Here is a 13,021-nt window from a genome sequence, read left to right as displayed (position 1 = left end):
GGTAGCTCAAACCAGAAAGCCAACTGAAGGTCACTAGCAGGGGAGAACAGCTGGAGGCCAGGACTCCTAGTTGTCCCAACACTCAATAAGTGGAGAAAAGAGGACTGTCTAGCTTTGTCTTCAAAACACAACTTGCCAATCACCTGTGACATCTGCAGCAGACACATGTTGACTTTCTAGTGCTATATACTCCTAGCTCAGACTTTATTCTGACATTACAATTTTACTCTTCATAAGTAGTCCCTAACTCATGAAATGACATTGCCTGAAGAACAATTAACTAAGGACAAACTTTCTGCAACTTCACTAATAGAAAAGTAGAAAAATATCAATGAATGATCAGTGATATCGAGGTTCTTAAAATGCCAATATTTATTCAAAAGTGCATTATCATTGTGAGCTGAAGTCCATATTATTGAAACTGTACAGTGTCTCATTCACAAAACTAACTGGGTACTTAAATTGGAGTCAAAATTTCTCCATGGTCAGCAAGCTTTATACCCTACAGGAGAAGCACACTAAAGTCAATGCTATAATCCACTTATTAATGATGCCTGTAATTAACACTTAAATTTCCATTTATTTATATATGAATTCAATGAATGTCTGCATTGACAAAATACAGACGTATTCATTTTTAGAATGCATAAGCTTTCATCAGTAAAACTAATGGTTTCAAGATAAATCCACTTGATACAATGATTTGTAGGCGCATATTATCAGTGCTCATTGCATTAGTAGTCGCAATTACCAGGTGTCTTGTGTCTTAAGAAAATACTCTAAAATCGTCTTTCTCAATAAGCATTGAGCTATTTACTTATATTTCAAAGAATGTTAATACATAGTTAATTCATAGTATTTTGGATGCAGCCTCTCATACATTGGTATAAGAGGCATGTACAGTCAGTCATTCTCTAATCAAAATAAGCTTTCTAAAGCAGATATCTTGAGAGTACTTCTGATTGCTGAGTATGTGAGAACCTAAATTCTATCACTGCTGAATGTTTAAAATGTGGATATCATAACTTGGGATGTTTTCTGCGTGGTTTTGTGTGTTAACTTGATACAAGCTAACACACATCAGAGGAAGGAGCCTCAGTAAAGGAAATGTCTCAATGAGATCCAGCTGTAAGGCATTTTCTTATTTAATGATCCATGGTGGAGGGCTCAGACCATGGTTGGTCTTAATATCTCTGGACTGCTGGTCCTGAGTTTTATAAGAAGGTGAACTGAGCAAGCCATGGAAGGCAAGCCAGTTAAGAAGCTCCTGTACATGGCTTCTATATCAGCTCTTGTCTGTGGAATCTTGCTTAGTTTGAGCTGCTGTCCTGAGTTCAATTAGTGAAGAACAGCAATGCTGAAATATAAGCCTAATAAACTCTTTCCTCCCCAACTATCATTTTGGTCATGGTTTTTCATCATAGAAATGGAAACCGTAAGATAAGGTGATATCATATAAATAACAGAAAGCACACACTTCTCAGAGGCTATTACATACATTACAAGAATGTTTCTGTCCTTTTTGCTGAAAAAAATATGACAACTGCCTACAAGTATTCAAACCTTTGTTACTAAAACTGAGCTTGGTTGCTATTATTAAAACCAAATGGGAATATTTATATATCCTTGTTCATACAACTGAAAAGTCCAGGGGATAGACCACTAGCTTTATGAACAGTTGGAAGCAAAGGCATACACATTGTAATCAGACCCCAGGTCTCTCCTACCTCTTATAGCTGTTTTGCTTTGAACAATCTTTGTTTTCTGTCTGGTTCATTCACACAGTAGACCCTGTTGTTTTCCATTTTTAACCTATTAAGTTAACTCATCTACACAAAACGAACTTCTCCACAACTGAATAATATGCCTAGAGTTGATTATCAGTGGCTAAATATTATTCATAAATTCATTCCTGTACCAATAACTAGAGTCATCACGGACTTTAGTGATTGATGAGGTTGGAATAACAGGTCCAGCACAAGATTCAGCAAGCAATAGAAAACAAATAAATAGAAGCTGTCATCAAAAACTCCAAACAAAAAAAGCCCAGGACTGGGTAGTTTTAGTGCAGAATTCCATGAGAACTTCCAAGAAGAGCTAATGCCTACTCCTGAAAGTGTTCCACTTAATAGAAAGAGAATGGTCATTGCCAAACTCTTTTTATGAGGCTACAGTTACCCTGATACCAAAACCACACAAAAATTAAACCAAGAAAGAGAATTACAGACCAATCTCACTCATGAACATGAATGCAAAAATACTCAATAAAATACTGGCAAACTGAATCCAAGAACACATCAAAAAATTGTCCACCATTATTAAGTCATCTTCATCCCAGAGAGACAGGGCTTGATCAAATTATGAAAATCTATCAATGTAATCCACCATATAAATAAACTCAAAGAAAAAAAACATATGATCATTTCATTAAATGCTGAAAAAGCATTTGACAAAACTCAACACCCCTTCATGATAAAGGTCTTGGAGAGATCCCAGATACAAGGAACATATCTAAATATAATAAAAGCAATATACAGCAAACTGACAACCAACATCAAATTAAATAGAGAGAAACTCAAAGCACTTCTACGAAAATCAGAAACAAGACAAGGCTGTCCACTCTATACATATCTATTCAACATAGTTCTTGAAGATTTGGCAATAATAATAAGACAACAAAAGGTTATCAAGGGGATACAAATAAGAAAGGAAGAAATCAAACTTTCATTATTTCTGTTAGTTCTCTTATTTCTCTTTTAAGTTTTTGTCTGGTTGACATTTTGTCTTGTCCATTGGCAAGAGTGGAATGTTGAAGTCTCCTACTATTAGTATGTTGGGTTTGATATGTGATTTAAATTTCAATAATGTTTCTTTTACATATGTGGATTCTCTTGTATTGGGGCATAGATGTTCATGATTGAGATTACATCTTTTTTATTTGATCTTTATTATTTATTTCTGTTAGGAGTATAAAATGTTCTCCAATTCTTCTGATTGATTTTAGTTTGAAATAAATTTTGTTAGATATTAGGATAGCTATACCCAATTGTTTCTTAGATTGGAAAACTTTTTTCCAATGCTTTATTCTGTGATAGTATCTGCCTTTGAGGTTGAGGTGTGTTTGTTTTATACAACAGAAGGTTGGATCCTGTTTTTATATCCATTATCTTAGCCTGTGTCTTTTCATAGGTGAATTTAGTCCATTGCTATTAAGCGATGTTAATGACCAGTGGTTGTTAATTCCAGTTATTTTTTAGTACTAGTGTTTATGTGTTTCCCTTCTTTGGGTTTTTCTGATGGGGTTACCATTTGCCTGTGTTCTTGTGGGTGCAGTTAGCTAACTTGGGTTGGGGTTTTCCTTCTAGTACTTCCTGTATGTCTGGGTTTGTGGATATGTATTATTTAAATCTGTTTTTGTCAGGGAATATCTGGTTTTCTCCATTGATGGTGAAAGAAAGCTTTGCTGGGTATAGTAGTCTGGCCTTGCATCCATGGTCTCTTAGTGTCTGTAACACATCTATCCAGGACCTTCTGGCTTTCATGGTTTCCATTGACAAGTCAGATGTAATTCTGATATGTTTACCTTTATATGTTACTTGACCTGTTCCTTTGCAGCTCTTAATATTCTTTCCTTATTCTGTATGTTTTGTGTTTTAATTATTATATGGCAAGGGTATTTTTTTTTGATCCAGTCTATTTGGTGTTCTGTAAGCTTCTTGAACCTTCATACGGATATCCTTCTTTAGGCTGGGAAAGTTTTCTTCTATGATTTTGTGGAACATATTTTCTATGCCTGCTTTCTTGGTCTTCTCTCATGGTTTGCTCTCTTGGTTTTCTCTTTTGCTCCCCTCAGTGTTGTAGCAAGCTCTTAGTCTCTTCAGTATTATAGCAAGTTCTAAGATCTTAGGCGGAGTGTGACTAGTTCAGCAGGTGCAGTCGATGGAGTTGGCTTTTGGGGGAGGCTACTGGCAAAAAAAGTCTGCTGGCTGGCTATAAAAGCCAAGGGAGTTTGGGGAAGAGCCTGGGGTTTTGTCCCACTGTGGAGGTCCGAGAGAGTGGGGTGTCCAGTTGCCTGCCTGTTCATTCACCTCTCAAGTTCCCTCAGTATTGTAGCATGCTGTTTTTCAGAGTTCCAATGAGGTTTCAGGGAGATCCCTTTTTCATTGATATAGAATTTATTTCCCTTAACACATTGAATTAGTAAATTATATATAAGATTTATTGTTTCTATCAGATTAAAATGGATTAAAAGTTCTGTCGGTTATTACATATTACATGTCAATCCATTATATATTTAATAAAATATAACTTAAGAAACATGCTGATATATTAATAATGAAAATCAAAGTAATTTTTTGTTATTTATTTTTAGCCATATTTCATTTTACTAATGTAACTTTCCTTTGGAGTTCATACAAAATGAAGCAATGATGGGAATAGTTATTTCAATCATTTATATTTCTTTGCTATTTTTCTGTAACATTACCTAGCTCCAGGTATTATAAGAGACAGAAGTCTCCCTTTTCTAATCAATTCTAACTGTTTAAAGATTTTTGTCTGTCTAAATTCTCATATGCTCTAAAAGGCAGGCCTTGTCTTCAGGTCAATATTCATGTGCTTTTGTGACTAGTTTTGGACATTCAGGAATGAGTGAACTAGTTCATTATCCATTGCACATGCTCACAGTTCAGGCTGAGTAAAGAAATGCTTATTTCAGCACATTCTCTAGGTGCATTTGCCCTGCTTCTTGCTTGCTTTGTGTTTGTTTATTTCTTCTTTGATTGATTTTTTTTAAATCAAAATACCTTCAAGTGCAGTGTTAAGTCACAGTTTAGGTTGCTGAAAAAGGACAACTGTGTTTTATTGAAAAAATGCAAAGAAATTCATTGTCAATAAATTTTGTCAACCTTAATGTCTCAATGCTAGACATTAAATATGTGTTTTAACCAGTAAAACATATGAATCAAATACATATTGATCAGTTGATTTAAGTGATTTTTACTAAAAGGTGGAAGGAACCTAGGCCTGGATTTCTTTTAAAGCAAAGATTCAATAATAATGTAATTATTATTACATTACATTATTACAAGAGTAATGTAAATTGACTGCATTTATTGACCCTCAGCAAAGGTTTTCTTTTTCTTTCTTTTCTTCCTTTCTTCCCTCCCCCTTCCTTCCTTCCTTCCTTCCCTTCCTTCCTTCCCTCCTTCCTTCCTTCCTTTGTTTTTTCTGTTGGTGAAATTCAGTGATTGTTTCCGTCATTGTCCAGTAAATAGAGGAAGAATATCAGATGATCTGTGTCTCTTCTGTTGCCTCTTGGCTAACATGAGCATCCAAGTACTGAAGCAAGGCAGCTTTAGTGATCAGCAGAGCAAGCTCTGCAAATATGTCCTGTCAATACTGCTTCCTAGAGAGATGAGAGAACCTCAGACAAAAGAGCAAAATTTTATGAGACTCTTTTCACTGCAAAATAATCTGAGGCAAGCAGTGGTCTTAGCTGTTACTTCCTGCAGATGTAACCGCAGGCAGAATGCCTGTTTCTGTCTGGAAACCCAGTAAACTCAGAGGCCAACCAAAAGGCTTGTAATGAGCCCTTTCTTTGCTGTGTTGAATGGAAATTCCTTTACTTCTTCTCAGGAACAATTATTCACTATAAGATCATAATATGTGGTTTCCAGCAAAATTACAATATATTTTTGCAAAGCATCTACATTGTGAAACTATATGAGGTATTGTAACTGTCATTCATTGTTCTCCTTGCAGTTCTCTGCAAACAAGAATCATCTTCACCTGTGTTGTGGGCACCTTTGCACAAACAGCTTTTACTAAGAAACTGGGATAATAACAAATATGGAATAATAAAATAACAAGGAACATTTAACGGTGAAAATAAAAGTCATATAAAGTGGAGTAGAAAGTGTTTTATAATTTATTTTACTGCTTTTAAACCGATCAATTTTATCATTTATGCTCTTTATTGCAACAGTTGAAGATGGCTTTAAGTCATAATTTTGCCATTGGATATTCCTGCTTTCTTTATTTAGTACTCGAGAGAAAGATGGACATTAAGAGAATGCCTGCCCACTTTTAAATGTTTCTTTAATTTCTTTTTTTTTTTTACAAAGAAAATACTTTTATTTCTGTATCAAAGACTCTAAGGTCAAAAGTTGTTGACATGACACAAAAAAGGTTCTAGAAGCTACAGATAATCATTATTGGATATAATCTCCCTTCATTATTATACAGAGCATTTGGTATGCCCCCACCCCAATCTTAAGCATGATGTGTTCAGGTGACATAATTAGGGTTCCTTTCCATTAGTCCTCAGCTTCTTTCTTTTCTTTTTCATTTTCTTCTTTTTCTTTGGACTAGAAACTGCTGTGCTGGTGCACGGCTCTTCCTCAGAAAGTGGCTCCTCCTTAATGCGTTTCTTTTTCTTCTTCTTCTTCTTCTTCTTTACAGATGGCTCCTCAACCAAAAAAAAAAAAAAAAAAAGAATACAATACATCTGTTTCTCAAATCTCAAATTTTGGAAATTACTATATATATATATCTGCAGTAAGTAACAGCTAAGACCACTGCTTGCCTCAGATTATTTTGCAGTGAAAGGAGCCTCATAAAATTTTGCTCTTTTGCCTGAGGTTCTCTCATCTCTCCAGGAAGCAGTATTGACAGGCTATATTTCCAGAGCTTGATCTGCTGATCACTAAAGCTACCTTGCTTCAGTACTTGGATGCTCATATATAGTAATTTCCAAAATTTTCTATAAACTAAATCTTGTCATCTTTCCCTGTCATTTTTCAACCATATCACAAGTTTTAGAAGATTTAAATGCTTTTCTTCTTAACTTTCTTTGCACTTACCTTAACAAATATTTTTCATTGAATGTTCAAGGTTTCACATCTTCATACATTTAGTGTATGCTTTTGCAGTTCAGAACTGGGACACGGAATGAGAACCTTACATTGAGTAGTGTTGTGTTTTCAGCAAGCTTGTGCACAAGGTCAGTTTTGTCCCACCTAGAACTTCAGGAGCCTTTGCACAAACACATATCTGTCTCTCTGTCTTCAATTCACCAAGTTGCTCCTTCATGCATATAGATTAAATCTGGGTGGATTTTTGATTGTTTCTTTGTTTTGTTTTTTAAGGTTTTATATCAGATTTAGTGTCTTTTCTTTTTTGAGACAGACTTTCCTTGCATAACTTTGGAGTCTTGTCCTAAAACTCACTAGGTAGCCCAAACTGACCTTGAACTCAGAGACCTGCCTGCCTCCGCCTCCCAAAGACTGGGATCAAAGGCATTCACAACTACCACCCGGTAAGATTTGGTCATTTTTATTTCATGTGTGAGTGTTTCATCTGTATAAATGTCTGTCCACCATGTACACGACTGATGTCTGCAGAAGTCAGAATGTGTGTTCCTACTGAATATACAGCATCTAATTTCTAAATGAGGTAACATGAAGCTTAATTGGTTTCTATGCTCAAAAAGGGTGTAGTTCACCAAAGTTCCTAATAAAAACCCAGATTCACAATGTTTAGTTACAGAAATGATAAGCAGTGTTCTTCCACATGTTAGACAATGTCCTGACATTGGCCTGTATCTCAGGCCTAGAATGCTTTAAAGAAGCAAACACAGGGGTGTTCTGTTTATTACAGCTCTTCTAGAAAGAAAATGTAAGCACACATGAAAAGCATCTTTTGATTACTACCTTCACTGAGTCAATCTTATTTTTTTTTGCAAATAACCAGATTTAAAGAAAATGTCACGTATTGATAATAGTATTAAACCATTTAAGTATTACTGCAATTAACTTTCATACCTTTGCATTAGATTCATCAGTTTTAAAGTTTAGGGTACTTTTACAGTGGTACACCCCTTCTCTAGGGGTTTTTCTTGTTTGTTTTTTAAGTTTTTGTTGCTCATTCATATAATTTCTTTATATGAAAAGTACTACCATAATATGTCTATTTCTATACCCATACTTGCCCCTTGAAATAAACAAAGAGGCAGAAAACTTGTGAAAATATGCTTTTGTTAAAAGACCATGAAAGAAAAAAATAACAGGAAATATTTCACAAGCTAGAGTAACACATGTTAAATTCTACACACTAAAATCCTTAAACAATCTTCAAAAGCATTTTACCAGTTTCCTGGGAACCATATCATATTAGTTAGTGTTGCAGGAAATTTAACCTCATTTTTTAACCTAAACTTATCACACTGATCCTGATTGCATTTTATTTCTTGGCTTTTATAACCAGGAAGGAAATAAACCTGCTGTTCCCCATTGCTAAGTCATAAATTCACACTTCAAAAGAAGGGCTTCATATAATATTGATCAAATACATAATCTCCAAAAAGAATAACTATGTAATTGCTATAATCAAGTTCACTTCACCATAAATCTGGTACAAAAGTATATTTTTGGCTCATTTGTTTGAAAACATGGATTTAAAAATACCAAAGTTTATTCTTACTGGGAAAAAGGTCTTTAGCATTTGGAGGACTGGAAAATTTTGGTAGTCAGTTTTAATGCAACAAAAATTTCAGATCAATTTTCTAAACATCAGCTACAGAGATTTGTTGCTGAGGTTCCTGCCATGCCTGGTTCCTGCAGCCATTAAGTCCCAAAGAAGTTACACAGAGGTCTACCTTAATTATAAACTGATTGGCCCTTTAGCTCAGGCTTCTTATTAACTCTTATAACTTATATTAGCCCATTATTCTTGTCTATGTTAGCCACGTGGCTCAGTACCTTATTCAGCCAGGCAGTCACATCTTGCTTCTTCTGTGCCTGGGTCACAACTGCAGAATAAAACTTTCTTCTTCCCAGAATTGTCCTGTTCTTATTGACCTGCCTCCACTTCCTGCTTTATTGTCCCACCTATAATTTCTGCCTGGCTACTGGCCAATCAGCATTTTATTAAAATGCAATTGACAGGGTACAAACCATTGTCCCACAGACTGGGACTCTCTTTTCCTTTTTCTTTAGTTACATGCATTCATGATCTTCCTAATAAGTATAGTAATTCACTATTAAAACAGAGGAAAATAAAAACAGCATGGTAGAAAACAAAAAGTACTTTGTAGAACATTCATATTGTCAGACATATTGCAGAATGCGCACTGAAGAATTCACAGATTAGAAAATTAATGCCCAGATCATTGTAGCAAAACAAAACAAAACAAAAAGTAAAAGAGGAGCTCCACTTTGAAATGCTTGTCCATCACATATTCTCTAGTGAACTGACTTTACAGAGAATATACATATCTCTGTTCAGAAACAGAAGCTATTTTTATGGTTCAATGCAAAGAAAAAGTGAATAATTTGCACCAAATCTCTTCAGATTTGTAAAAGAACTGTTTGCATAGAGAAACAGGAATAGTTCTTCCTTATCCACAGATTGTCATTATGTTTTTAAACAATATTTAATACAATGCACTGCTTCCTGTAAGATGTTGAACAAGGATCTACCAAATATTAGTTTATACAAAGACTGTGTTTTTATAGATTGTAAAATAATTCAAAGAAAACTCACTTTCAGAATGCTGAAAGAGACTTAGAATAATAAAATATTGAGTACATAAAAATATAAAGTTGTGGATTCCAGTTGTCAAAAAGTGTAATAGTTATTTGTATAATAACATTGTTTCATGAAACTATTGTGTGTATACTGTATAATGATTTTCACTGGAATCACATTTGATTTTTTTTCTCTGTTTCTATTTTTCTGTCTGTCCATCTGTCTTTGTCTCTCTGTCTCTGTCTCTCTCAAACATAAAGACTGCGGTTTTCGGCTTTCAGGGTGTGAAAGCAGCAATGTGGGTTAGAGTGTTCGCATCCTGAGACAGTCTGGAGAAGAAGAGACGATGAACCATTCTAGATGGTTGAGACATGTACTGCCTTGAGGCTGGGTACCGCGGAGATGATTTTCTAAGCTTCTGTCAAGCTCTATTAATCTGTTCTCCTGGGATGTATTGTTTTATACATGGTGCATTCCATAACTCAAAACTGAAATATAAAGGAAAAATGAAAGTATATTTTCAGTACTCTCTTTTCATATTTATTTCACAATTCTTAACCACCTCATGTTTACATTTCTAAGGGTTTAGCATCATTTTCTTCTTCCTCTTTAGAAAATTTCAGAGTATATATTACTCTAAAATCTTGTTGAATTTCAAATGATCTTTGTATAAATACCAGTTCTCATATATGGGTGACATGACATTCAATCAATTTATCAAATTAATCTGTACTGATTTTCAAATTGTCTATGTACAACTAATTCTTTTATCTTCTTTGAAGAACTAATATAAGTATTGTGATTTCTCATTTCTCATTTTACACCTGTGTGGCAAATTTTATATGGGTAACCATTAGGAGATTTGACACCTAAATTGTATGAAAGAATATCAGCAATCTATAAAAACGTGAGTACATTTTGTATCAAATATAAAATAGGACATTTAGGAACTCTAGCTCTGAACATGTTTGTGATATTCCTCCTTGGGTGTACAGTAGAATGACACATAAGCTCAATACAGAAAATCGATAAGGATCTGGTGGCTACACAGAATATTTTTGCCTAGAGTGCTTGAAGTCACCAGAATGAGATCGTTACCCCTGTTTTGATTTACTTGTTCATAACTGGAAAAAAATCGCAGTGTTGCTTCCCAGAAATAGGATTAACTATCAAATTATTTTAGAATCTACCTAAAGACCCAGAAATATCTCTCTTGAGCATATACCCAATGGATAAAGACCAATATATTGTCGGGGTTTCTGTTCTGCCTGGTTCCCGCAGTTGTTAAGTCCCAAAGAAATCACACAGAGGTCTACATTAACTATAAACTGATTGGCCCATTAATTTGGCTTTCTTATTAACTCTTATAACTTATATTAGCCCATTATTCTAGTATATGTTAGCCAAATGGCTCTGACCTTTTCCAGCGAGGCAGTTATATCTTACTTCTTCTGTGTCTGGGCCCACAACTGCAACCTCTTCCCAGAATTTTCTTGTTCTCCTTGACCCATCTCTACTTCCTGTCTGGTTTTCCCGCCTATAGTGTCTGCCTGGCTACTGGCCAATCAGCATTTATTTAAAATATAATTGACTGAATACAGACCATGGTCCCATACCACGTCCCCCTCTTTTAAAAAAAAAAATAAAATAAAATAAAACAAGAACATCATTGTCCATTTTTTGGGAATGTGGGCATAATATTCCAGGCTACTTCCTGATGGTTGGGGGCACGAATAATCTCATAGGGATCTAAATATAATTTAGAATTATGATGAAGTCCTGACTAGAGTATCCTGTGAGTCTTGATCATCTCAGGCAACAGTCTTGAATCTACTTCCTGTCTGTACAGGTTGTCCTGCCTATACTTCCTGCCTGGCTACTGGCTAATCAACATTTATTTAAAATATAATTGACAGAATACAGAGCATGGTCCCACACCACCAATACACCGGAATAGGTACTGAACAATGTTCATTGCAACATTATTCATAATAGTCAATACTTAGAAACAACCTAGATGCCTCTCAACCAAATAATGGATAAAGGAAATGTGGTACATTTACACAACGGAGTACTACAAGGCATTAAAAAATAATGACATCTTGAAATTTTCAGGAAAATGAAACTACAAAAAACTATCTTGAGTGAGTTAACCTAGGCACAGACAGACAATATGTTCTCACTCAATTGTGGATATTAGATATAAAGCAAAGGATAACAAGTCTACTGTCCACAACCCCCGAGAAGAGAGGGAACAAGGAAAACCCTGAAGGGAAAGTAGACAAAATCTCCTTAGTAAATTGGCAGGAGGAGGGGAGGGGAGAGAGTGGCAGGGAAATGGGGAGGGAGAAAGGGAACAGAAAGGAGAACATACAGGGTCAGGAAGATCGAGCTGGTAAAGACAGAATGGGGGAGTAAGGAAAGAGATAGTTTGGAAGAGGGAGCCATTGTGGGGTTAGAATGAAACCAGGTACTAGGAAAACTCCCAGGAATCCCCAAGGATGACCCCAGATAAGAATCTAAGCAGTAGTGGGGAGTTTTCCTGAACTGGCCTTCCCCTGTAAGCAGATGGACTAGTACCTTAATTGTTATTATAGAATTTTTATCCAGTATCTGGTAGAATTATATGCAAAGATCCACAGCTAAGCACTGGGACAAACTCCTGAAGTCCAGACATAGAGAGAGAGGAGTGACATTAAAACAAAGGGGTCAAGACCATGATAGGGAAGTTCAGAAACAGCTGATCTGAGTTAGTAGGAGCTCACAGACTCTTCACTGACAGCTGATGAACCAGCGTAAGATCAAACTCTCCCTCTGAATGTGGGTAACAGTTGTGTAGCATGGGCAGTTGATTGAACCAATAGCAATGGAATCAGTATTTATACTTAGTTTATTTACTGACTCTTTGGAACTCATTTCCTATGGAAGGATACCTTGCTCAGCCTAGATACAGGAGGGCGGGCCTCCCCATGGGAGGCTTCACCCTCTCTGAGTAGTGAATAAGGGGTGGGGTATGGAGAAGGTGGAAGGAGTGTGAGGACAGGAGGGAGAGGTAACTGGGATATGTATGTAAGATAAAATTGTTTAAAAAAAGAAAGGAGAGAAGGGAGAAGAGGATGGAAGGAGGGGTGAAAGAGTAAAGAAGTAAAAAGAAGAAAGGGATGAATGGGGGAAGGAAGAAAGAAAAGAAGGAAGTTAGAATGGAGGGAAGAATGGAAGGAAGGAGGGAAGGAAAAAAGGAAGAAAGAAAAAAGGAAAGGATGGAGGAAGGAGAGATGAAGGGAGGTGATGTGGGATTCCCCTCTGTATTCTATGAATACCAATCCTTAATACAAAGTTGTCTTGGCTTGTTATAGGGCAAAAGAGTAGAGCTGGATGCTGGCAGAGTCAGGAGAAGCCATGTAGCCCAGCACCAGATGGAATGTTACGTGGTAAGCCACAGCCACATGGTGATACACAAATTAATAAAGTGAGTTAAATTAAGATGCACGAG

The sequence above is a fragment of the Microtus ochrogaster genome, chromosome 17 (assembly GCF_000317375.1).
Source record: "Microtus ochrogaster isolate Prairie Vole_2 chromosome 17, MicOch1.0, whole genome shotgun sequence".
In the NCBI taxonomy this organism is placed as follows: Eukaryota; Metazoa; Chordata; class Mammalia; order Rodentia; family Cricetidae; genus Microtus; species Microtus ochrogaster.
This window is presented reverse-complemented; position numbering follows the sequence as displayed.